The following is a 25,535-nucleotide window of genomic DNA, read 5'->3' as shown; positions in this document are numbered from 1 at the left end:
TCACTTTATCTTTGAAGTCAGAGAACCTCTTGACAGAAACCACTCCATAATTTTATATGTGACCTCATGCTGGAATAAGTTCAGATGTGTCCTGTGGGAGGCAGAGACGCTGCACTGATGGCCTCACTTAGTAACTCTGAGGATGCAAAACGGTGCCCCTGAGAGGCACGTCTGGCTCCCAGATAACAGGTCAGTCTCAGATCCAGAAGGAAGTGCCAAGGCCATGAGTCAGTGACCCTCAGGATGACTTGGGATCTGGGATTGCTGGTATTTCCCCAGCAAAGATTTGCCTGTTGCTTATGAACACTCACTGGGCAGAGCATGCAGAAGGAGGTCCCCACCAGAAGCCTCCCCAGAGTCCCTCCCCATTGCCTGCTCACTGTTCACTCCACACAGGCATCAGAGGGAAAGTGCCGGGACTGGGCCTTGGGGTCCACTTCATCTGGTTCTGTCTCGACAGCAGTACCCTTGGAGGGCTGCGGGCAGGGAAGGCTGGCCCCGAGGCCCTCTGCCCACCTGGATGACTTCAAAGACAGAGTTCTTCTATGGAGTTGGCAGCTGCTCACTGTTCCCCTCTCTGCCCAACCACCCAGTAAACCGTACACATTCACAAAAACAAACAAACAAAACAACAACAACAACAAAAATTACATGCTAGTAGGACAGTTGTCACTATGTTCCAGGCTTTGCAGTTTGAACCAGTCCCATGTCAAGGACTCTAACTTCTTCAGGAAAATGTTTTAACATGTTTTAGAAAGTTAGATTCATAGCAGTGATCCTTTTGTGAATTTATTTAAATTTAATTTGTTAGTAATCTAATGAATTATTTTTAAATAAAACAAGATTATTAACGATAATTCAAATATATATATAAATATATAAACAAATATTTCTCAACAAATTCTTCTGCCTTTGTTCAAACACTAAAACACAGAATTTTTGCCTACAATAAACTCTGCACCTTGACCTTATTATCCAAATAATCCACGTAAGTTATTCTCAATAGCAGAGGAATGTCCTTTTCAGTAAACATATTATAATGAGAAGAAATGATGGTGATGCGGTTTAGCAAGAGTTCCAATTACAGAAACAATCCCTACCTGCCTCAGATCCAAAAATAACTGTGGATTATCTTATGGCAGAATCGGAATTTATTTACACGAAATTTCAAATTAACAAATACCAAATAACTGCTTACCCAGGTTATACAGCCTCTTAATTTCTTACTTCCCAAGTCACATAAAGTGCAAAATACATGGATCTCAGTTTAGACTTATGAGAAGGAGGCTTAATCTGCTCACCAATCCGTAAAAAATAACCTTGGTTCCATGCTTTTTCTTATTACATACAAAGCAAACAAATGAATTTTAATATAGCTATTATTTTCCATATATAGTTTTCTTTCAATTATACTGATTATTTTTGTTCCTGGTGGGGGAGGCACCTATCGTTGACTTCCACGCGCACCCCTTATTCTCTTTGTTTGGAAGTTTGTGACACTTCCATAGCTCTACGTCATTCCTGTACCTCTAAAGAGGACACCGTCTTCACCCTGCTAGAGAAAAACAGACAGCGGGGATATTCTGAGACTACACCACCGGCCATGTGACAGGGCCATGTCAACAGTCTGAGACATAGCCTAGAGAATAACTAGAATTTTGATGGAACTTGAAACTCTGGGAGTCAGGGTTACTTGAAAGAAAAAGGGATAATAAGCCAGAGATGTAGAAAACCTGGTAGGACATAATAAGTCCCTGTCTCATACATTTGATATAATGAATAAATGATATAATGCATATAAAGTGGTCAGCACAGTGCCTGGTTCATAGCAGTCACTTAGTGATCTTTAGCTATATTTCTGAAAAAGTATGATTTGAATTGTTGCATCCTTACTTCTTAAAGAATTTAACAAAAGCGAAATGGTGGAAGTTACAGCAATAAAACCTCTGCCTGAATATACACAACAATTTCTCAAAGCAAAGTGAAAGTGATAATATTGCTGCTTATTTTAAGAAATGCTGAAGTTTGGGAATATCGTAGAGAATCTTAAAGGGTCAAGTAAGTAGGTATCTTTGATAACATTTGTAAGTTTTCAAACTCAGAGATACTATGGTTCTAGGACATAAAATTCTATATGGTGTTAAGTATTCTCAGGACAGGTTTCCATTTTGAGGTGATTTTTAAAATATGACGCAAGTTTGATGATGATTAAGACATAAAATCAAACCATGTATGATTATACCAACAACCTCAAATGGGTCAATCTGTTTTACATTTATACTGTTTAGGGATGTTGTAGCCTCATAGCTTCCTTAAGTTCTCCCAGATATACAATTACATTAGCATATTTCATTTTGTTCAGAAGACTTATTCCTGGAGAGTGTTCTTATTGATGCACTTCCAGGGGGAATCACTGGTCTTTTCATGAAAAATATAAAATCTAGAAGGCAGCACAGGCATGCATGCAAATCTAAAACAAAGAGACAAGGAAAAGTGGCATGTAATTTTAAAAGTGGGAGGGACTTTCCTATTAAAGAATCAAGAGAACTGTCATTTTAACTAGTATTTAAAGGATAGCAATAATCCAACTGATCCACATATATTACCTTTTTCAATTCAAATAAATATCTTCTGATTCTGCAGTTAAGATGTTTCTGCCAAACATGTGCTCAAACTTTCTGATAAGGCTCTTTCTATGTAGGAAGACCAAGTAATAATTATTGCACGATACCTGGGTGTATTGATCTGTGGGCTCACTGACCTGTGAGAGGTGGCTGATTTACCTCTAAGAGGCAAGATCTGAATAGCCTTATGGCAGGAAGAGGGAGGCCAGGGCTGCCAGGAGCTTAATGAGCTTCTCTGAGAGTTAGGAAGACACATCCATCTGGGAAGATATAGTTCTAATTTATTTGGCAAGTGGCGCATGGATGGGATTTCAGGCTCAAATTTCCCCCTTGGTCATGAGCCTTGTGCAGTGAATAATCTGATCAACTGTATATGATGATTCTGGAAGGGTGGGACAAATCATCAATTTGCATGACAAGAAAGAGGAGAAGGAAAGAAGGAAGGGAGGAAAGAAAGAGGGCAGGGAGGAAGGAAATGTACAATAAGCACCAAATCTGTTTTCTCTCATCACTCTAAAACAGATATTTTCCTAAAATTAAGATGATCTTTATCTGGGGACTCTATTAAGAAATACTGCACACCTTTCTTAAAAATAAGTAAACAAAAACTTCTCTATGTGGTGGGAATGGGACTATTCTAAAGCTTTAAACTGTCTCAAAAATTAGCTGGGTACCCAGACAGGGGCCATAGTGGAAAAAGCTCCATCAGCAGTAGACACGATCCAGCCACACTACTTTTTTAGAAATGCTTCTTTTTGTTAGAGAATGGCAGTGGTAGCAACTGCTGTTCTTTCCATTGCTACTGCATCCTTGTCCCCATCTAGCTCCTCAGTCACAAATGTACCACGCCCTCATGGTGCTCACCTCCTTACTGAAGCTGTGACTATTGGCAACAGGGAAAATTGTGAGAGCTAACACTGCTTGACCACATCAGTGGAGAACTCAGCAGCCTTCTCTCCTGGGCCTGTGAAGTAGTCACAACCTATGTGAGTGGAAATGACAAGGGCCAACAGGCTCAAGGAGATCAAGGCCTCCTTGGCACAGCACAGGCTGAGTGAGTATGTTTTCAGTACCATGTAGACATTTTGGAAAATAAACTAGTTCACTATTTTTGCATTACATCCTTAAAATTAATTCAAATTCCTTTCTGTTTGATTTAGCAGAATTATTGCCCTGGCTTTTAGTACTTCTGTGGCAAGCTAATAGGCTATATTTAATATAGAAAGTCAATATTTAAAGGCAATCTTCACATGAGTAAGACATAATATCAACGAAAAAGTCAAATACAGAATTATTTCTATGCTATCACTAGAGCTCTGTGAAATTATTTTTGCCTATGGATAAGAACTAAAGGAAAGCACAAAACTTAAAATGTATTACGTTACTGTGGAATGAATGTGCATAAACAATTTTTCATCTTTATTTTGTTCCTTAAGTATTTTTAAAAATGCAATACTATATGTAATTAATCTCTAATGTATCTTTTGTTTTGAAAGTTTTGATTTAAATACTTGAGGTTTTATATTCAGTTACCATTACCTTTGGCAACAATACAATAAATTTTTAATATTTCTATATCCAAGAGGCTGTGAGAAAGTATACCAAAAGGAAAATCTATTTTATAGTTATTCTGGAGAGAATTAAATAATAATTGACATATGCATTGCAGCAAATATATATAATGTAAAATGGTAATTTACATATGCATAGCAGCAAATGTATACAATTTACATTGAATAAAATCAGCTTTGAAAGTTTTTTTCCAAGTATATTATTCTTATTTATACCTTACGCAATAGAAAGGCACAGGCTTTAATACGCTCTAGACATAAAATCAACTCCTAAATTTTTCACATTTTGGTTGTGTAACTTTGTACACATTTCTTCTCTTAGCCTCAAATTTCTTATTTGTAAAATTGGAGTAATAGCACCTTCATCTCTAGGTTGCTTAAAGGTTTAAGAACTGAAAACAAAGGTTCAACCCACCACAAGAGTAAGGGTGTGAGCAATCATGAGTTCTGGCTTGGAAATACTTGTTACCTCTGAAATAACTCGGGTGGAGAGGTAAAGCTGGCAATGGGTAGTTCAGAGGAAAGGACTAAGGAAAAGACATCCTATATGAGTAATTAGGTTCAGTTTATACCACAAAAAATATAACATACCATTAACAACAATGTAGAACTAATTAGAAAGAAAATATTGAGTGCAAATAATATCCCCACATTTTTTGACTTTCCATGTGATTCCTGGCCAATGCTTTATTTGAAATGTCAAATACTTATGTATGCATGGATGTATGCAAGTGATTTATCCCCATGCTTTGCAGGAGTCCTAAATTTCCATACCGAAGAATCCAATATTTGGAATTAATACATGATATAGAACAACGGGTCTGAGAGAAAGAATCCACATCTAAAGGTCTGACTATATCCCCTGCTACTTTCTGTTACTATGCATTTTAACTTTCCTATTATGTCCAGAAATATCTTATCTTGTAAAGGCAGTGACTTAAATATACAATGATACTGAAGAACAAATGATTAGCTAGATTTAAAAGAAATTTTGATTCCATTTTTTATTTCTCCTTTAAACATATTTTCTTAATTTGTCCCATAGCTAGATATCCAGAGTCAATAATTTCACCACATATATGTGTATATCACGAAACACTGCATTTTTCATGTCAGTGTCTCTAGTAGATACTGAGCTCTACTTAAGGTATTTGATTTAAATTTTCTTATTACTCTATAAATATTTTATATTTGTTTCCCTTATCATTTGTTTTATCCCATTAAATGTATTCAGCTTCACTTTTATTTTTCAGAACAAAAGCTGAGCTGAAAACTTTCCTATCTATTTTTCAAAAGATTGATTTTTTAATGTAATAGAGATAAACATTAGTATGAAGACTCTTGGATGAAGATTCATAAAAAATTAAAGAACATTAAATATAATTTTTATTCAGGAGAGTTTTCTGAGAACCACTTTTTACACCTTTAACTAAAACCTGAAATAATTTGGGGATCAAAATGATTTTTTCCTACTGTTTTGATTAACAGAAGGTTGAAGTGGACGAAGTGAAAGGATATTTTTTTTCCCAAAATACATTTCTTTGAAGGTTTTTATACACTTTCCTTATATTATTTAAGAGCAAGGTACAGAATTATTATTGGAGAAAACCCTAGCTTAATCAAAGCTCTTAGAAAGCATGAGATGGCAAAGCTTCCTGGTGCTTCAGAGGCTCTACTGCAAGCTTACTTTGCTCTTTGAAACTGAGGAGTGAGTGTCCCAAGTATACTTAATTATAAAAGAATTATCTTTGATAAGTCTGCTAATAAATTCATCAGGAATTATCTATATATGAGAAATTCATTTACATGAAATTGCTGTTTTTGTAGGTCAAAATGTGACCTACAATCATTACGGCTTTTTCCATTTTAGGAATGTAAGATTATTAGAACATGCTACACGGGGTTTTTTTAACCTTTATACAGCTTTAATTTAGAGTTTGAAGTCATGAGATAGATAGATGGGTAGATATATAGATAGACAGAAGAAAGGAAGGAAGGAAGCAAGGAAGGAAGGATAGAAGGAATGAAGGAAGGAAAGAAGGAAGGACAGGAGGGAAAAAGAAAGAAAGAAAAAGAGATAGCAATAAGGCATAATAATATAAACTTCAGATTATCTTAAAGCCCTGTGGAAAGCTTCTTACTAAAATTTAAAACGAGCATTTGAATCTACTTAAAGTCACAAAGTCAAAGATTATTAATGTTGGAAAAGACCTTGGATATCATATCACTTTCCGAGTGCAAGATACAATGAAGCATTCGCTGACATCACATACTTATTAAAAATACCAGAATCTTTGTATCATACTGAGCTGAAACACCTTTCTTTCTGATTGCTAGAGTCCTATTCTTTGGAGCAAGGCATATTTGTACTAATTCCTCTTCCACATGACATTCCTTTTAAACAGCTGAGAACATACATATTGTCTCTAAGTCTCCTTTTCTCCAGACTACACATTACCAATTTCTTTCTCCATTTTCCAGGTGATAATGATTCATCATCCTCTGCTAACTTTTCACATAGCCACCTCCAGTTTGTTAATGCCTCTCTTCCAGATACGGTCTGACCAGACCAGAGCAGAGGGACACCAAAGCAGCCTTCATTCTGGACACTATTTTCTACTATCATTTTTAGTAGTCATTTCTCATTACTATTGAATTACAGCAATCCAACACTCCTTTTTTCATTTCATTTGTACTTTGTTTTTGTGTATCTCTTAGGTTTTTCTCTGCTAACAAATGGCCCTTATTGGAGCCATTTTCTACACAGATTCAGTAAAATTGATATCACAGCTTTAACAAAAATATAAAATTGTTTGGTTCTAATTTATTTTATCAAAATATTTATGATAGTCCTAAAATAAAAATAATAGTATAATGACTTATTTGAATTTCAACACTAAAATCTACCTGCTTCTTAAATGATATGAAAAGGACACAATTTGAAATTTCATAAAAATTAATTTTTAAAATGGTAACCCTAATTTGTTTTATATTATGGGTAAAAACTTCAGTTTTTAACTATTTATCATTATAACATTGATTCAAATCTTCTATCCCTCTTCCCCAAACACAGATGTCCCTGAACATAGTTGTAAGAAATAGTTTGTGAAGTTCTTCGTTAAATTACACTCACTAGGTAGTGATTATTTTTTATGTTTTTAAATTCTGTAAATTTTTATTCATTAACAGCAAGTAGGAAGATTTTCTTCTGTTATTTAACATTATTTTTCAATGTCTTTCCTGATACTAATAAACTTTTTTTAAATATGGAAAATATTAGCATAACAAATAATTATCATCACTGGTTTATTTCAACAAATGTTAGCTAGGCTATTTGTTAAAGCAGGTTCAGGTGTTCTTGAACCAAATTTAAATGATCACTTCTATTATTTGTATAATTTATCACTGCAGTCTCCATTATTGTAGTGATTTCTTTTTGGATGCATATTGCACCAGGAATTTCCTTCCTCCTTTTGTCCTTTCACAGTAATTTTCATCAGTCATGTGATTCACTCAGTTTTTCTTGAATTTCACATGTAGGAGACTGAACTCAAGGTGTATTTCATGAGGGTCTCTGTGTCTGGAATTTTGTTTTGTCATATTTCAACAGACTGATTAATTGTCTTTAGGACAAAAAGGTTCTTGTGAGGCAAAATCTAATTTTTTAGCTTTTCCATCTTTTTTTTCATTTTTTATTGTTTGCAGATAAAATACTTCTCTCTTAAAAAGTGCAAAACATGTGATCTGTAGGTCATACCACATCCCACTAAATCCCACAGTCATCCAATAAAATACATATTCTGATTAGTATAATTTTAGTAGTGTGGAACCTGAGACTATGAGTTTGCTTCATAGAACAATGTTTTGAAGTAGCAGAATTGGGACTTATACTCATGATTTCTGATTTTAAATGTCATATCATCCAAAATTCCAGGCTGCCTCTAAGTTTTAATTCATAAAAAATTAAGCTATAAAACTATAATATAGAAACAATAGCAAATGAGATTATAAATTTAAATTATTTAGATATGCATGCATTTCATCTGAAAATAAATTCTAGCTGTTTTATTTTGGAAACATTGTATTTTGTTTTGAAATTCTTATTTATATCTATTATAATCAATGTTCAAGATTTTACTTATTATCAGAAGATTTTAATAAAAATTCTGGGAGTTAAATTATTTCTGTTAGCTATGAGTATTCATTATAGGAAGAAGTGTTTCACGTAGAAGCCTATCCTCCAGCTACAAGATGACACTCAATTCTTACTTCATCTACTGTTAGATTTTTATTAATTTACAAATGATTTAACATGCAAATACAATACTAAAGCCTCCTGTCAAATGCTTGGTAAGACAGCAGTTATTTAAATCACTCAATATGTTAGACATCTTTAGTGAATAATTGTTGAACCAGGCAGGTCAAATTAGGGGAGACTTAGAAAAAAAGCAGAAGTAAGCAGAAAAGTTTACTTAGAATATTGAAAATCTGGAGCCTGAAAATAAAATTTTTGAGAAAATAAGCACAGTTATGTATTGTAGTGAAAAATATGTTCAGTGTAGATTTACGTAATCAGGGTACCATAGCCTTTAACAATCACTTATTTACTTTCATTTAATTATGCAATTTATATAAGTATTACTAATATTATTAATATTAATAATTACTACATTAGATAATTAGTAATTACTGCATTGACCTCTTTGCTTTTTCCTCTTGTTTCCTCTCAAACACACTCATATATGATATTCATTCCACCGTAACTACCACTGCACTGTAAAAGCTCTTGGCAAAATAACAATGAAATCAAAATAAATACAGATTCCATATTAAGTTCTTATCTTAGAAGATCTATAGCAGCTTTTTCATGGCTATTCACTTCCTCTTTCTTAAAAAGCTATCTTTACAAAGCATCTGAATCACCATTCTTCAGTTTTTCCTTCAATTTCTGTAGCTTCTCCTTCTCAGGTTCTTTTGCTAATTCTCCTCATTTCTGTAACCAATGTTTTAGTCCATATAATTACCACTTTCTCTAACTTCTTGTAGATTATTGACATGAAACACTATTGCAAACTCCCAATTTTATATCTAAGATCAATTCAACTTTCTTAAACTCCAAATTCGTATGTTCAACTACCTACTTTACATCTTCATTTGTATGTCAAACAGGCATCCCACACTTGTCTGAAAATGAACTCCTCAGTCTTCCAACCCCAAACCTGCCACCATCTCAGTCTTAGGAAGTAGAAATTCCATCTTTCTAGTTGCCCAGGCAACTGCCCCTTCTAGGTACCCAGGCACAAAGGACTGATAACATTCTTTATACTTTTTCATTTTCTTCCAGGTTATATCTTAACATTTTAAGCATCACCAATGCTTAAAATGTAAATTAAATAATGATCAGTTCAAAACCCTTCAACATCTGATTCCTATCTCATTGAGTGTTAAAGTAAAATTCCTCACAATATCTCATATTAACTTATTTGATTTCTGTCTACCAGCTCTCTGATTTTGTTTTTTCCAACTCTACCCCTCACTCATTCTTTTCCAGCATATTGACCTCCCAAGACACATCAAATATAATGCCTCAGGGCATTTGTGTCTGTTGGCCTTGCTGTCACTACAAAAGCCACATGGTGAGCACCAATACTTCCTTCATGTCGCACAGCAAAGGTCACCTCAGCAGAAAATTCTCCCATAATCTCCTCAAAACACAAACAAATAAACAAACAAAACCATCCAATCCCAACTCTTTCTAACCTTTTTAACTCTGGTGTATTTCTTCCAAAATACCCATCACTTCAAAATACTGTACACTTTTTATTTGTACATTCATTCAATGCCTCTTTCCATCACTTCAAAATACTGTAATTTTTTTATTTGTACATTCATTCAATGCCTCTTTCCAGAATAGGCAACTTCAAAAGAGCAGAATTTTTTTTTCAGATTTTATTCATGGATGTATTTTTAGATCATTCATAATTCAAAACACCATACATATCTGAATAAATGAAATACTTAAAATTGATAAAACATTAACAAATATTACAGAAAATTGAGAAACAGAAAATATTATAATGCTTTTCATATATTATTTATATGATCCATCTCCTAACAAAAGTTGATGCAATTTACAAAAATATAAACAAGTAATGGGTAAATAAAATAAATGCATCTACAAATGAAGAAATAATAATAAAACAAAATAGAGGATATCATAAAATCCAACATTAGAGGTCATGTGGAGTAAATCTTGCAGCAATCAAATGAAAGGAAATACTGTAAGTGACATTACCTACAGAATCCATGAGGTTAAAATAATCAACCTCCCCCATCCTCACCAAACAATAACAATAGCAACAGAATTAAATTGAAAATAATTAAGTTATTCAGCAGGTGCACAATTGTTCTTGGTAGTAAGAAAAGAGACACATTCCCCATTCCACTCTAGCACAACCCCCTAACAGAATACTGTCAGACATGGAACATGACATTCCTAACTCATTCCTGAAAATTGACTGACTATGACTGATTCTTATTATGTCCCTCAATACAAATCAATAGTAAACACCAAACGGCAAGTCAGTGCAAGTAATTTTATGAAAGAAAAAAATAGCAACATTTAAATAAACAGGTATCTGATCAGGCTCAAGGGAAAGATAAATTTTAGAATACTTAGTTCAAATATTTTCAAATAACTAAAGATATTTTACATGCAATATAGTAGACATTTTGTTGTGTTACATCTTTTGTGCTAATAACAGTGCAAAATTAACACTTACTTACAGCAATGCAAGTTGAAGGGACTATGCCCAAAAAGAACAGAAAAATATTTCCTTTATTACATCAATTTCATTCTCACAGACATAAGTTCATGGATTTAATTTAAACTATATCAATAACATGTCATACATTATTCTGAATTACGAATATTATAGTTAAGTAAGTATTCTAATTTTAATATAACAGTGGTTATTTAAATAGCAAAGAAAACAAAATTCAGCAGTTTTATTCTTTGTTTTCTTTAACTTTATTTTTATAGAACACAGAAATATTTATTGACACACTTTTGTTTTCTTAAAATATTTCTCATATATCTTTTTATCCTCTGAAAAGCCTCAAGTAGAAGAAAAAATAGGTACTTCTGAAAAAGTGTGACTTATTATTTTTAGTGTAATATTTACAAAGCAATTTATATTCTGTGTGTATATTATGCATTTCCAAAGTGTCTTCAAAGATTGTGCTTATCATTATTTCTCATGTGGCTAAATATTAGGGAAAAATTCAATGTACCGTCTTTTCTCAAAGCAAATTACAGAGAAAAATTATCAAAAACTTACAGTATGATTTCTTTCCAACTTCAAAAGGTATTAGCAAATCCTAAGTATCCTCATATCACTTTAAAATTATTCTTCTTAAAGACTAAGTTAAAATTACTTTCTGAGTCCACTTAAATTTTAAAGTGTACAAAACACAATTACTTGAATATTTAGTTAAAACTTAAGAAATTGTAATTCTTAGAAAAATCTGTACCTCTAAAAATACTTCCCCCTTACTACATCATTGTCATATGGCTCTTCCTTCCATGCCTATTGTTCATCTAAACAGTTTAGTTTTTATTCCTAATTATTTGATTTATAGTCATGTGTAAAATTGTGAAATAAATAGGAAAAATTGCCTTTCTTTCACAATATATAGGTCACAGCAATGGGAATATAAGACAAATTACAAAATAAATATTAGTTAAGATGTTCCACAACAGTTTCTATCCATACCTGCGTGAGGTCATGCCATTTAAGCAGCTCTGAGTGCACCATATAATTACACTCAGGTTCTTCATTCAAGATATGGGCAGATTGCAAAAAATTGAAACATTATTTTAAACAACTGATTTTGATCACTTTATATCTAATAGGTAATTTGATATTTTAGACTGAACTGTCCTTATGTTTGATATATTAGAAACAGTAACTTAGTGCATGTTTGTTGAGTTTATTAGTGTGTGCAGATATATCCCTCCAGTAAATTGAAGAGAGTTAGTATAAAACAAGCTACCTTTAGCCCCAGACTAAGGTTAGGGCACAAAAGGGTCACACATTCTCTCAAGAAATTTTTGGTGTATTCAGCACATTTTCAGAGAATCTGACTATACTGTAATTGCACCTCAGCAGCAGATGCTGTTAATGTCTCAATTCATAACCCCTCGATTCACCTACAGCCACAGAAGACAATTCTGTACTCAACTGACCTTTTTCCTCTTCAAAAGTTTACTACACTGCATCATTTCTCTAGCTCAAGGTTTTCTCTAGCACTCTGGAACCTTTTTCAGCCAAAGTAGGGCAGTTCACAATGGCCCCAGTATTTAACGTTCCCAAAGTCAACCTTCACCCAATTAGACCAATGGAGGGCACATTTAACCCAGTTTCTGTCTCTGGTGCAACAATTCTGAGTCACGTTCTAAGTGAAACCACAGAGGGAACTCGGAGCAGGATGAAGCTCCAAGTACTTACATCTGCTAACCTACTCATTACTGTGCTTCTTCTGAACTTTTCTCTCTTCTGTGTCTTGCTCTCCCTACTCCCTCACTTGTGCTTCCTGGGATCAATGTCGTGGTAAACTATCAACACCAAAGTCCTATTAGCAGGGTATGCCTGGGGAACCCAAATTAAGACGATATCCAAAAACTTATCTGGAAATTTTATCCGAAACATACCTAGAAATTTTAGCACAGGCACCATACAGGTACAGGTAACACTACTTCAGAGAACTTGTGTTTTGGTACGTAGGATTAAAAGATAGAAGACTACAGTTTCCCAGATTGCATAGGTAGGAAACCCCCTCAACTACTTATTCCTTGATCTCTTACTGCTTTGATTTATCTCAGGGATATTAATAATCTTGAATTAGAAAGAAGATCTAATTGTTGTGAAGATCAATCATAGAATAGCTTCTGATACTTAGTAAGGGAATGATAAATTTTAGCTATGCTACTATTACAGGTTTTACTAATTTGGCCTAAGTAGTCATTGAAACAGCTCTGGTTTCATATTCAAATTCTAGTTTGAGTATGGTTTCCAAATGAAGTATTTCTTAGAAATGCAGCGACTATTATTGATTCACATATATCCATTTGTCTTTGCTAATATTTAGGCTGATGAATAGAAAGTCACCCAACACCTACTCAAGTCAGGATGCAGAAATAATTTCTATTAGAACTACATTTAATACTGAGTTAAAAAGAAAATAATCCTACTTATACAAATATTTAAATTCAAAGATAACATTGGCAAGACTAAATATGATAAAAAAAAAAAAGGCAGACACACAAATAACTTTTCAATCAAAATGAATTCCACACTGACACTTCATAATTCATTAGGTTGGAAGTATTGGCATTTTTTGTGTAATTTAGTGTTCTGTGTGCTGATCCTTAAATTTTAGGTCACCCTTTAGACTTTCGAACAAATTAAATAAATGTATATTGTTTTGCTATGATATCTGTCTCATCTGGCACTTTCAGTTTTCAATATTCTAGAGTTCTATTTATCTAAATGTTCTTAAGCTCCTTCTTCTGTTCTGTTTCCTTTCCTGTTTCTTAGCCATTATCTGAGTAATCATTGTGTGCCTCCAAGAGCCAGAACTGGGAAGCAGAGTTGAAGCAAGCACTGTTTGGGCCTAATGTAAGCATACAGAGTGTGAAAAAGTCTACTGTAGCCAGAAATGGCACTGAGAGCAGTCCAGGTCTGTGCCATGAACCTCGGTTTGGCTAGGTATTGGTTCTATACAGGTGCTTTTCACTTTCAGTTGGGACATGCTGACCCTTCTTCTAGCTACACAGATGATTTGTACTAAAAACATTCAAGCACATAATCATGATTATCTCTGAGTGCTTTAGAAGCAAAACAGCCAGTATCCAGAAGTTTTGGGTTAGTAGTTAAAGAACTTTAAAGATCTAGTAGGCTATCGAAATGAGTTTCCCAGAAGGTAAGAAACTGGTTTAAACAATAGATTGAAATATTTTTTCAAGTTTCCTTGAAAGAGAATACTCTAACAAATTTATGATGAAAGCTATGCAGTAGATAGGTGATGAAAAACAAATGCATTCAGTTCTTACATAACTTGTAATTGCCTTAATCAGTAATTATATGATTCTGCTGAAATTCCTTAGACCAGCCCGGTTTGATATAAATATACAAGCCACAAATGTAAGCCACATACTTATTTTTAAAGGAAAAAGAAACAAGTTAATAATATATTTTATTAACCTAATTTATCTAAAATACCATTTTAACATGTGATCAAAATAAAATCATTAATAAATGATTTTACTTTTTTTCATACTGAGTCTTGGACATCTGTGTTGTATATTATTTTCACAACACATTTCAGTTTAAACTAGCTACATCTCAAGGGCTGAATAGCCACATGTGGCTAGTTTTATTGGAGAGCAAAACCTTGACTCAGCTCAGTATTTTCTTTATAGTATTGTCTTGGATATTTGCTACTTTATGAATTCCTTCTAAGTCGCTTTGCATGTAGAACTCTTTACAGTTTCCTGCAGTCTCTTCTGGCTAAAACTATGAGGTTATCAACTATCTATTCATAGAATGGTCCTCTGTTTCTAGAGGTCCAGCTGTCTTATTGCATTATATTTTTAATCTGTTAGAATGGTAACAGAATTATAGTATTAGAATTATAATACCTCTTAGAATTGCTTTTAAAGATGCTTACATGGTTGTGAGTGAGAGTGAGAACTGGTAAGAGCAAAGGACATATCTTTTATCACTCAAGCTTGCCTATACTGATCTTTTTTCTTTGTTTATTCCCCAGCTCTTGATTGCATTCTCAATAGTACATACTTTCTAATAAAGACACACTACATCGATGTACGTGACATGTATGTGTGTGTGTACGTGTGTGTGTGTGCGTGTGTACTGAGAGTGAGAGAGAGAGAGCACAGAATTAATGAATTGATGATCACCGTATTTTTACTCATAACTTTGGAAGTAGAGCGTTTTTATCTGCTACCTAAACAGGTCGTCATGTGGACAATAATGTGACAATCTGTTATCATTAACTCTTTTGGACTGTTCTGAAGACACTAGAGAGGATTAAATGACCTGGAAAACTCAGTCTATGGAAAAGTCTATTGTACTCATCTCTGTTATTTCCACTGCTACGCATCACTGAAATCTTAGAAAAATATGATTTGCTATAGTGACATATAAACACAAAGGTCATTTTTTACCTTCTTCTTTATCCCAAATAAATCTCAGAGATCCTTTAAAACTTTCCATTCCACATGCTAGCTTCATATCAAATATATTAAATGTTAAAATATTATTAGTTATATTCAGTATGTAATAATGAAATGTTTATTATTTTAAGAATTTACTTACTTAAGAAGCACACAGGTAATATGAAGTACTTAGAATAATCCAGATATTGTCCTTAGATTAAGTCTGTTAGGTGGTGATCAAGCTAAGTCTTGGAGATTTCCACCATTCCATAAAGCAGAAAGAAAGAATGAGTATTTAAAAGTAAGTACTATCAGCAGCCCAAAATCTCAGGTTTCTTCATTTCCCTGACACCTATCTATCCCATCTCATGCGTAAGCATAGCCACCAAATCACCTAAATCATGCATGATCAAAAACTCCTTATTGAAAGTATTCTGTTTTTTTCCTATCTTCAACATATCAGAGGCAAATCAGGTAAGAACAGACGGTTTGAAAATTAAATAATATATTATTAAAGAAAAAGCACACACACACACACACACACACACATATACATATAAAATGAAATTTTCAATCATAGTCATAGAATAGAATTGACTAAGCACAGGATCTGGTGCCACTGTGTACAATTTACAATCTACCAGAAAAGATTTATAGACAATTTATTTTATCTTTTATACATGAACTAATCACTAAAGAGCTTATAGAGAGACTTACTTCTAAGTTATAACACAAGAAAAATATGGATATTTATTTTCAAAGGAAAAAGAAATGCTTCTGTGCAAAGTATGTAATTCTTCAAATAACATCACACTTTTTGAAACCCAGTTACTTCCTCTTAAAGTTTGCTAAGGCAGAATACTGTCACTTGGAAACCACGTACAGTATAGTCGTTACCGCTAATAGTCTAATTACTTAACTCACCATACATTAACTATAGGAATTTCCTACTTCCTTAATTTGACAAATTAGCCCTGAGGATGGCAGATCATCATTTGGAGATTACTTAACATCTGTAGAGGCATGGTTGCCAAGCCGGCTTATTTATGATTTGAACGCTCTCCCTTACAAACAGTCCCCACAGAAAAGCACGGGGAGAAGATAAATCTGGAGAAATAATTTGTAAATGAGATTAACTTCTCTACGTAACATAAAAATCTGTCTTTGCAATGATGAATATCAGCTGTATCAATTATTACTTGTGCTTTTTTGGTCAATTATTGAGAATACATAATGTGTAAAGCTCTATAGAGAGTACAGATTAGTATAAGATTAAAATGTCTCACTTTACAAAGTACTAGATAGGAAATAAAAGCAAATGAACAAATAATTGGTATGTGTCGCTATGTGGTATGTTTCTCAGTTCATGCAAAAAGAGACCGGCACATACTGTGGAAACAGTTACACATATTGTGGAAGCAATTGCATTTGACCTTGCTCTTGAACATGAAAAGAGGGAAAACTAGGGTCATAGGGCATACCAGATAAAAACAACAGTAACAGAGAAACTGGAGAAGGGCAGTGAAATGCATGTTTAGGGATAACGAGTATCAAAAATGAGTGGACCACAAATTTCTCTGTGAGTAACAGTTGTTATCAGATAGCCACTGCTATACAACAAACCATCCCAAAATTCAGTGTTTTAAAGCAACAGACAATCACTTATTATCACCGACTTATTTTGAGTGGCTGAGGGTCAGCTGATTAAGGCTAGACTTAGCTGGGATGTTTCACCTAGGGTGGCTTCACTCCACTATCTCTTTCACTCCGTATTCTCATGGTGATGAGAAAACAAAAACAGTCTCAGGGGAAATACACAATATATCTGAAGGCCTAACCACAGGGCTGATGTACTACTACTTCTGCCTCATTCCACTGGTGAAAGAAAGTACCATGGCTAAGCTCAAAGTCAAAGGACAAGTAAATATATTTTATTCCTTTATTAAGAAAAACTGCAAAGTCCACATCCCAAATAATACACATACTGAGAGAGCTGAAGAATTAAACACAATATTGTGATCTACCATACTGGTAAAAAGCAAACTTGGAAAAATATTCTACAGCAAATATGTCTAAGAGTACTGATTGACAACATCAGAGTCTGTTTTAGATTGTGCAAGCAAAAGAGCTATTAGAAGTTTGGCGCAAGGATGTTTCATGATGATCTTGTTTTCTTTCTTTCTTTCTCTTTTAACTGTAGTGACATCTGTTATTTTGTTCATTGATAGACTGCTTTTCATGTTTAAAAATATGTTTCTCCATGTCGAGGGAATGAAATTACTACCAATATTTTATTCTTAATGTTTAAAATTCTGCCTTTTAATTTTAGGTTTTAGATATAACTTACTTACTTTCTTAATTAATTTAATGTATTTATTTATTTATTGCATGGCATAATGAGATATCTAATTTTATTTATTTTTCTTATGGATAACCTATTTTACTAGAATAATATATGGGATAGCTCATTCTTTCTCTACGAATCTGTATACCACATTTTTATGAAGACATCACTTTCTTTTTTTCATATATATATTTTCATTGAAACATAATCAGTTTACAATGTTCTATCAATTTCTGGTGTACAGCACAATACTTCAGTTATACATGAACATACATATATTCGCTTTCATATTCTTTTTTTTACCATAGGTTACTGCATATATTGAATACAGTTCCTTGTGCTATACATTATGAACTTGCTGTTTATCTATTTTATATATATTAGTATCTGCAAACCTCAAACACCCAATTTATCCCTTCCTACTTCCTTCCCCCTCTGGTAACCATAATTTTGTTTTCTATGTCTGTGAATCTGTTATTATTTTGTAAATAAGCTCATCTTTTTTTTTTTTTTAAAGATTTCCACATGTAAGTGATATCATATTGCATATTTCTTTCTTTCTGGCTTACTTCACTTAGAATGACATTCTCCAGGTTCATCCATGTTGCTGCAAATGGCATTATTTTATTATTTTTTAAGGCTGAGTAGTATTCCATGGTATAAATATACCAAAAGTTCTTTATCCAGTCATCTCTTGATGGACTTTTAGGTTGTTTCCATGTCTTGGCTATTGTAAATAGTGTTGCTATGAACATCGGGATGCAAATGTCTTTTGGAATTAAGGTTTCCCTCTGGATATATGCCTAGGAATGGGATTGCTGGATAATATGGTAAGTCTATTTTTAGTTTTTTGAGGAATCTGCATACTGATTCCATAATGGCTGCACCAAGCTACTTTCCCACAAACACTGTTGGAGGGTTCCCTTTTCTCCACAGCCTCTCCAGCATTTATCATTTGTGGACTTTTGAATGATGGCCATTCTGGCTTGTGTGAGGTGATACCACAATGTAGTTTTGATTTGCATTTCTCTGATAATTAGCAATACTGAGCATTTTTTCATGTTCCTATTGGCCATTTGTATATCTTCACTGGAGAACTGTTTGTTTAGGTCTTCTGCCCATTTTTGGATTGAATTGTTTGGTTTTTTCTTATTAAGTTGTATTAGCTATTTATATATTCTAGAGATTAAGCCCCTGTCAGTCGCATCCTTTGCAAATACTTTCTACCATTCCATAGGTTCTCTTTTTGTTTTGCTAATACTTTCCTTTGCTTTGCAAAAGTTTATGTTTAGTTAGGTCCCATTTGGTTTTTTCTTGCTTTTATTTCTATTGCTTGGGTAGACTGCCCTAGAACAAAGCTGAGATTTATGTCAGATAATGTTTTGCCTATGTTTTCTTCTAAGAGGTTAATACAGTTGTCTTATGTTTAAATTTTTACGCCATCTTGAGTTTATTTTTGTGTATGGTGTGAGGGGGTATTCTAAATTCATTGATTTACATGCAGCTGTCCAGTTTTCCCACCATCATTTGATGAAGAGATTGTGTTTACTCTATTGTATGTTCTTGCCTCCTTTGTCAAAGATTAATTGATCAAAAGTTTGATGGGCTTCTTTCTGGACTCTATTCTATTCCATGGACCCATATGTCTGTTTTTGTACCAATACCATGCTGTTTTGATGACTGTAGCTCTGTAGTATTGTCTGACATCTGGGAGAGTTATTCTTCCAGCTTCATTCTTTTTCTTCAGTAATGCTCTGGTAATTCGGAGTCTTTTATAATTCTATATAAATTTTAGGATTGTTTATTCTAATTCTGTAAAAAATGTCCTGGGTAACTTGATATGGATCACATTAAATCTGTAGACTGCTTTGGGTAGTATGGGCATTTTATCAATATTCTTCCAGTCCAAGAACATGGGGTATCTTTCCATTTCTTTAATTCATCTCTAATTTTCTCAGTGAATGTTTTGTAGTTCTCTGCATATAAGCCTTTCACTTCCTTGGTCAGATTTATTCCTAAGTATTTTACTGTTTTGGATGCAATTTTAAAAGGGATTCTTTTGTTACTTTCCTTTATTAATATTTCATTTTTAGTGTAAAGAAATGCCACTAATTTCTGTATGTCAATCTTGTATCATTCTACCTTGCCAAATTCTCTTATTAGCTCTAGTAGTTTCTTTGTAGAGCCTTTAGGGTTTTCTATATAAAATAGCATGTCATTCACACATAGTGACAATTTTACCTCTTCTTTTCCAATTCAGATTCCTTTTCTTTCTTTTTCTTGCCTAATTTCTATGGCTAGGACTCCCAAGACTATATTGAATAGAAGTGATAAGAGTGGGCCTCTTTGTCTTTTTCCAGATTCTGGTGGAAAGGTTTACAGTTTTTCACCCTTGAGTACTATGCTGGATGTAGGTTTGTCATAAATAGTTTTTATTTTGCTGAGATATTTTCCCCTATACCCGGTTTGGTAAGAGGTTTTTTTTTTTTTATTGTAAATGGGTGTTGAATTTTATCAGATGCTTTTTCTGCATCTATTGAGATGATCATGTGATTTTTGTCCTTTCTCTTGTTGATGTGGTGTCTCATGTTGATTGATTTGCGTATGTTGAACAATCCTTCTGTCCCTGGGAAGAATACAACTTGATCATAGTGTATAATCTTTTTTATGTGTTTTTGGATTCTGTTTGCTAATATTTCAAGGAGGATTTTTGCATCTATGTTCATCAATAATATTGACCTATAGCTTTCTCGTTTGGTAGTGTCTTTGCCTGGCTTTGGTATCACGGTGATGGTGGCTTCATAGAGTTTGGAAGTGTTCCCTCCTTTCAAACTTTTGGAAGAGTTGGAGAAGGATTGGTCTGAGCTCTTTTTTGTATGTTTGATAGAATTTCCCAGTGAAGTCATCTGGTCCTGGGCTTTTGTTTTCAGGAAGGTTTTTACTGCTGATTCTATTTCACTTCTCGTGATAGGTCTGTTTAAACAATCTATTTATTCTTGATTCAGTTTTAGTGGACTGTATGTTTCTAGAAATGTGTCCATTTCTTCTAAGTTGTCCAATTTATTGCCATACAGTTGTTCATAGTATTCTCTTATGATTTTTTTGTATTTCTGTGGTGTTGGTTGTAATCTGTCCATTTTCATTTCTTATTTTGTTTATTTGTGTGCTCTCTCTTTTCTTCTTGGTGAGCCAGACCAGAGGTTTGTTGATTTTGTTTACTTTTTTTAAAATACCAGCTCTTGGTTTGATTGACTTTTTCAATTTTTTTAATCTCTATTTTATTTATTTCTTATCTGATCTTTATTATTCTTTCCTTCTGCTGACTTTAAGTTTTGTTTCTTTTCTATTTAGAGTAGAGCTTTCAATATTTCTTTTATGATAGGCTTAGTATTGCTGAACTCTTTTAGTTTTTTCTTGTCTTTGAAATTATTTATCTCGTCCTCTACTCTAAAGGACAGTCTTTCCAGATAGAGTATCCTAGTTTGCAGCTTTTTCTCATTTAGGACTGTGAATATACCTTGCCACTCCCTTCTGGCCAGCAGTGCTTGTGTAGAGAAATCATTTGAAAGCCTTATGGGGGTTTCCTTGTAATTAACCCTTTGTTTTTCTCTTGCTGCCTTTAGAATCCTTTCTTTATCTTTAACTTTGCCCATCTTCATTATAGTATGTCTTGGTGTAGGTCTGTTTGGTTCTTCTTGTTTGGGACCCTCTGTGCCTCCTGTACTTGGATATCTGTTTCCTTCTTTATGTTTGGAAAGTTTTCAGTCATTATTTCTTCAAAAATCTTTTCAATCCCCTTTTCTCTTTCTTCTCCTTCTGGGACCCCTCTTATGCCTAGATTGGCATAGTTTATATTATCCCACAGTTCCCTTATATTGCTTTCATTGGTTTTTATTTGCTTTTCTGTCTGTTGTTCTGATTGGGTGACTTCCATTGTACTGTCTTCTGAGATACTTATCCATTCCTCTGCATCATCTAGTCTGCTTTTGACTGCCTTTAGCTCGGATCTTATCTCAGCAATTGAGTTTTCTGTTTTTAATTGGCTCTTCTTTATAGTTTCGTTTTCTTTTTTAAAGTATTCTCTGTTTCTATTGATAGACTGTTTTAGTTCCTTTATTTCATTGATCATTTCCTTTTTGAAGTCATGATCTAGTAGACTATCAAGGTCTATTTCATTGATCAATCTTCTTTTAGAAGATTTCTCTTGTTCTTTTAATTGGGAGTAGTTCTTCTGCTTCTTCATTTTACTTATAATTTTCTGACTCTATGAATTTAGGAGTATTAGTTATCTACTGTGGTCTTGTAGGACTGTTCTATTTTTTGTTTGCTTGATTTTATTTAAGGTGGGAGAGTTCCTGTGTAGACTGTGTGTATGTAATAATTTTGTTGTGATGGCTATTCTTAGTATGGATGGTTGCCACGTCTTTCTTCTTTGAGTGTTGGCTGTTATCCTTTTGATTGGGGTGTGGTTGGTTTTGTGGTATTCAGAGCTGGCCCTGATTGTTGTTGAGTTGGGCCTCCCTTTTTATTCTGTTATTGTCACAGCCTTGACAGGGGCCTGGTCTGCAACCCTGTTGCTGGAATAGAGACTTTTAGCCCCATTTTTGAGCTGTGGTGTGTAGTAGGCAGAGCTGGAGTGCTTCAGCTGGGAAAAAGAGTAAGCAGATTTCTACTGGAAATGCCCTCTGTGGTGCTGCCTGTTACTTGTCATGTGGATTTACAAAGTACTCTTTGTTGATTCTGCCTTGGCCCCCCGCTTAGCTGTGGGAATGTCGCCCACTTACTCTCGTGTCCCACAGGTTCTGAGCCCTAGGAACCACCAGCGTCGATCCGCCAATGTCAGGTGCTAGGACCCACCACAGCAAGTGTGCAGTCACACACCTGACTCTGTGGTGTGCCAGTGTCAGTGCAGACCCCGCCTCCATACAGTAAGGTACACCTGCCTGTTGTAGATACTCATACTTGCCCCTGCCATGATTCAGAACTCTGCTTAACACCTGGTCTTCCCAGAGGCATGGGTCCACAAAGGGCCCAGAAAGAGCAAATCCACACTCTCTGCCTGTGGCTGTAAACAAATCTCAGTCTGACAGTAAAGCTGCAGGGCTGCAGGGTATGGATTCAGCCTTCAGCTCCGCCTCCACACAGCAGTGATGGTATGACTGAGCCCCAACTCTCTTCTCCCAAGAACACACCAGCCATGGAGCCAAGCAGAGAAAGCAGCTATGGTGCAGCTGTGTTGCACCCCTCCCCAACAAATAAACCAACAGTGGTGTTCTTTTTAATCAGGGTCCCAGGCTGTTCTGTTCCACACACACCCCTAGCCAGGGATCACACTGCCCTCTGGTCCCCTGAGGCTGTCTCCATGCAGTGGGCCCCTGCCCTCTGCCTGGGCTTCTTACTGATCTCCAGCAGCCAGTCCAGTCTCATCCCTGACGCCTGGCATTTAGAGTCGGGGATCGCAGGGACCCTCTGTGGCAGTTTTCCTTAGTTCTATATACCAAGCAGTTGTCACTTTCTCCTCTGAGCCTCAGAAGCTCGGCTTCTGTCCCCACTGACCTCCAGGCGGATTTTGTGAGAATCCTCCTGTATTTTGAAATGAGATACTCTGCCAGAGATTAGCAGGTGTTTTGTGTGATGCAATGGGTTTGCAGATGTAATTCTTGGTGTATTTGTGGGAGAGGGTGATCTGTGATTCTCTCTACTCTGCCATCTTGGCTCTGCCTAGCTTTCTATTCTATTCCAGATGTCTACTTCAGGAGTCTAACCTGTCCCATTAACACACTATCTTAATTATTTGTGATGTTACACCAAAACTAATTGAGGGAGGATTAAGACTTTTTATAAAATTGAGTTTCCACATCTATGAACATATATCTCTGTGCTTTTATGCATTTCTTTAGGCTTTTGTATATATTTGTAATATGTGTGTATCTAACTTTTATTTGTTTATCTTTAGGCATTTTCTATATCCGCCAAGTTCAGGTAAGAAAAAAAAAAAACTCATGGTATTTCAAGCAGAAAAAAATTTAGAGATTAGATGCTAATAAACTATTAAAAGGGCTGGAGAAAGAAATATCTGAAAATACCACTGCTAAATCTTCACATAGTTAGAAATTGCAAAAATTATAGATAATTGACAGCAATGATCATAGCTTCCAGCACTGAGGCATAAGATGCAAAGAAAAGCATCTGGTGTCACTGCAGCTGGAAGGACAATGATCAGACTTCTCCTTCTCTTGTACCTTCCATGTATCATGCTTCCTGTTGAGGGGCATCTAATCCAGAGTCTTACCGGAAGGTCTTCTGAGAAGTGCAGTTATTAGGTCTCCGGGCCCTCTGATGTACTGGAGAGGACATGAGTAAGAAAATAGTGCTATGTGCCAACATGAAATCCAGCAGAGTATTATATAATCATTGTTTTGATTATGAATGGAGCTTTTCCTGTATTCAATGTTCTAATAATGACAGGTGAATTTTCTATGTTTTATATTTTTATACTTTATGACAGGTAGTTTGTTTTCTATGTTTATCTTATATCCCTCAACAGCCTCAGGATGCAAATATTAATGCTACAGAAAAAGGGCCATATCTATTTTTCTTTCTGCTCTTCCCACTCTTCCTCCCTCTCTAAACTCTCTCTCTTTACTTTCCTTTTTCCCTTTTTCTCCTTCCTCTCTTTCTCCCCTTCTTCCCTCTTTCTCTCATTTCTTCCTTCCTTCTTTTGTTTCTCTCTTTTTTCTTCCTTTCTTCCTTTCTCTTTCATTCTTTCTTCCCTTCTTTTTTCTTTCTTTGCTTCATTTCCCCCATCTCTTTCCTATCTTCTCTACCTCCCACAACCCTTCCCTCCTTCCTTCCTTCACTTTCTTCTACTTTCCTTCCTTCAAAACTTTTTTTTAAATCTCATCACTCTCAGTAAAGTTTTGTTCCACTCAGTAGTAAAACAGCAATCATAATAAGCACCTGCCAGATACCAAACTCCAAACATGTGTGTGTAAAATGATAGACAGCAGACAGACAGACAGATTTGTTTAATTTCAACTTCTCACACCCTTGCAAAATAAGACAGCATCTGCTTTTTCAAGCTGAGGGAAACTTGAGGTTCATAACAAATAAGCCCGAGTTTACAGTTAGCAAATTTATAGCAGGGATTCAATCCTGGGTCTGCCTTATTCCAAAGCCTGTAATCTTTCCATTTGTCAGAACTGCATCAGTACATTCAGCAAATGTGACTTTTCAGGGGGAAAAAAGTCTGTATCTTATTAATCATTTGTCTGTCTGGGATTTACCACGTGAACTAAGCTTAGTACAGAAAGAGTAACTGGATTTCAGATATACACTGATAGAGACAAAGCCCCTCATATATTATGTAGGATAGCCTTAAGGCATTCAGTTAGCAGAGCGTTCAGGCTAAAGGTTTCCATTGCTTGTATATAAGCAGGACTAAACAGAATCTTATATTTGAAAGCTGCTGCCAAAAAATCATTTTGGTTTTTATTTTCCACGCTCAGTCTCCTTGGGATTTAGAGGTATAGGAAGACAAGATATTGCCTAAGTGTCAATATTTCCTCTGTTTTTATGAATTTTTCCACAATAGAAATACTCAATAAAAGTTACTATTTATTGGTCAAGTATCGTGTATGAGGTATTTTGCATACTCAAATTACTTGGAGTGTTTCCATGTTTATAGTTTGTGAATGCTTTGTATCATGCTAACAAAGATCTATGTACATAAAACCTAGGCATTCCACCATATTATC

At 34.7% G+C, this 25,535-nt stretch overlaps 1 protein-coding gene across 1 annotated transcript in view; it reads right to left on the bottom strand.

Annotated features, from left to right (window-relative positions):
- The window catches only part of CNTN5 (contactin 5), a 1,016,845-nt gene that overhangs the window by 741,337 nt on the left and 249,973 nt on the right, over positions 1–25,535 (bottom strand). The window lies entirely within an intron of this gene.

Source organism: Camelus bactrianus, chromosome 10, assembly GCF_048773025.1.
Source record: "Camelus bactrianus isolate YW-2024 breed Bactrian camel chromosome 10, ASM4877302v1, whole genome shotgun sequence".
Lineage (NCBI taxonomy): Eukaryota > Metazoa > Chordata > Mammalia > Artiodactyla > Camelidae > Camelus > Camelus bactrianus.
This window is presented reverse-complemented; position numbering and strand designations above follow the sequence as displayed.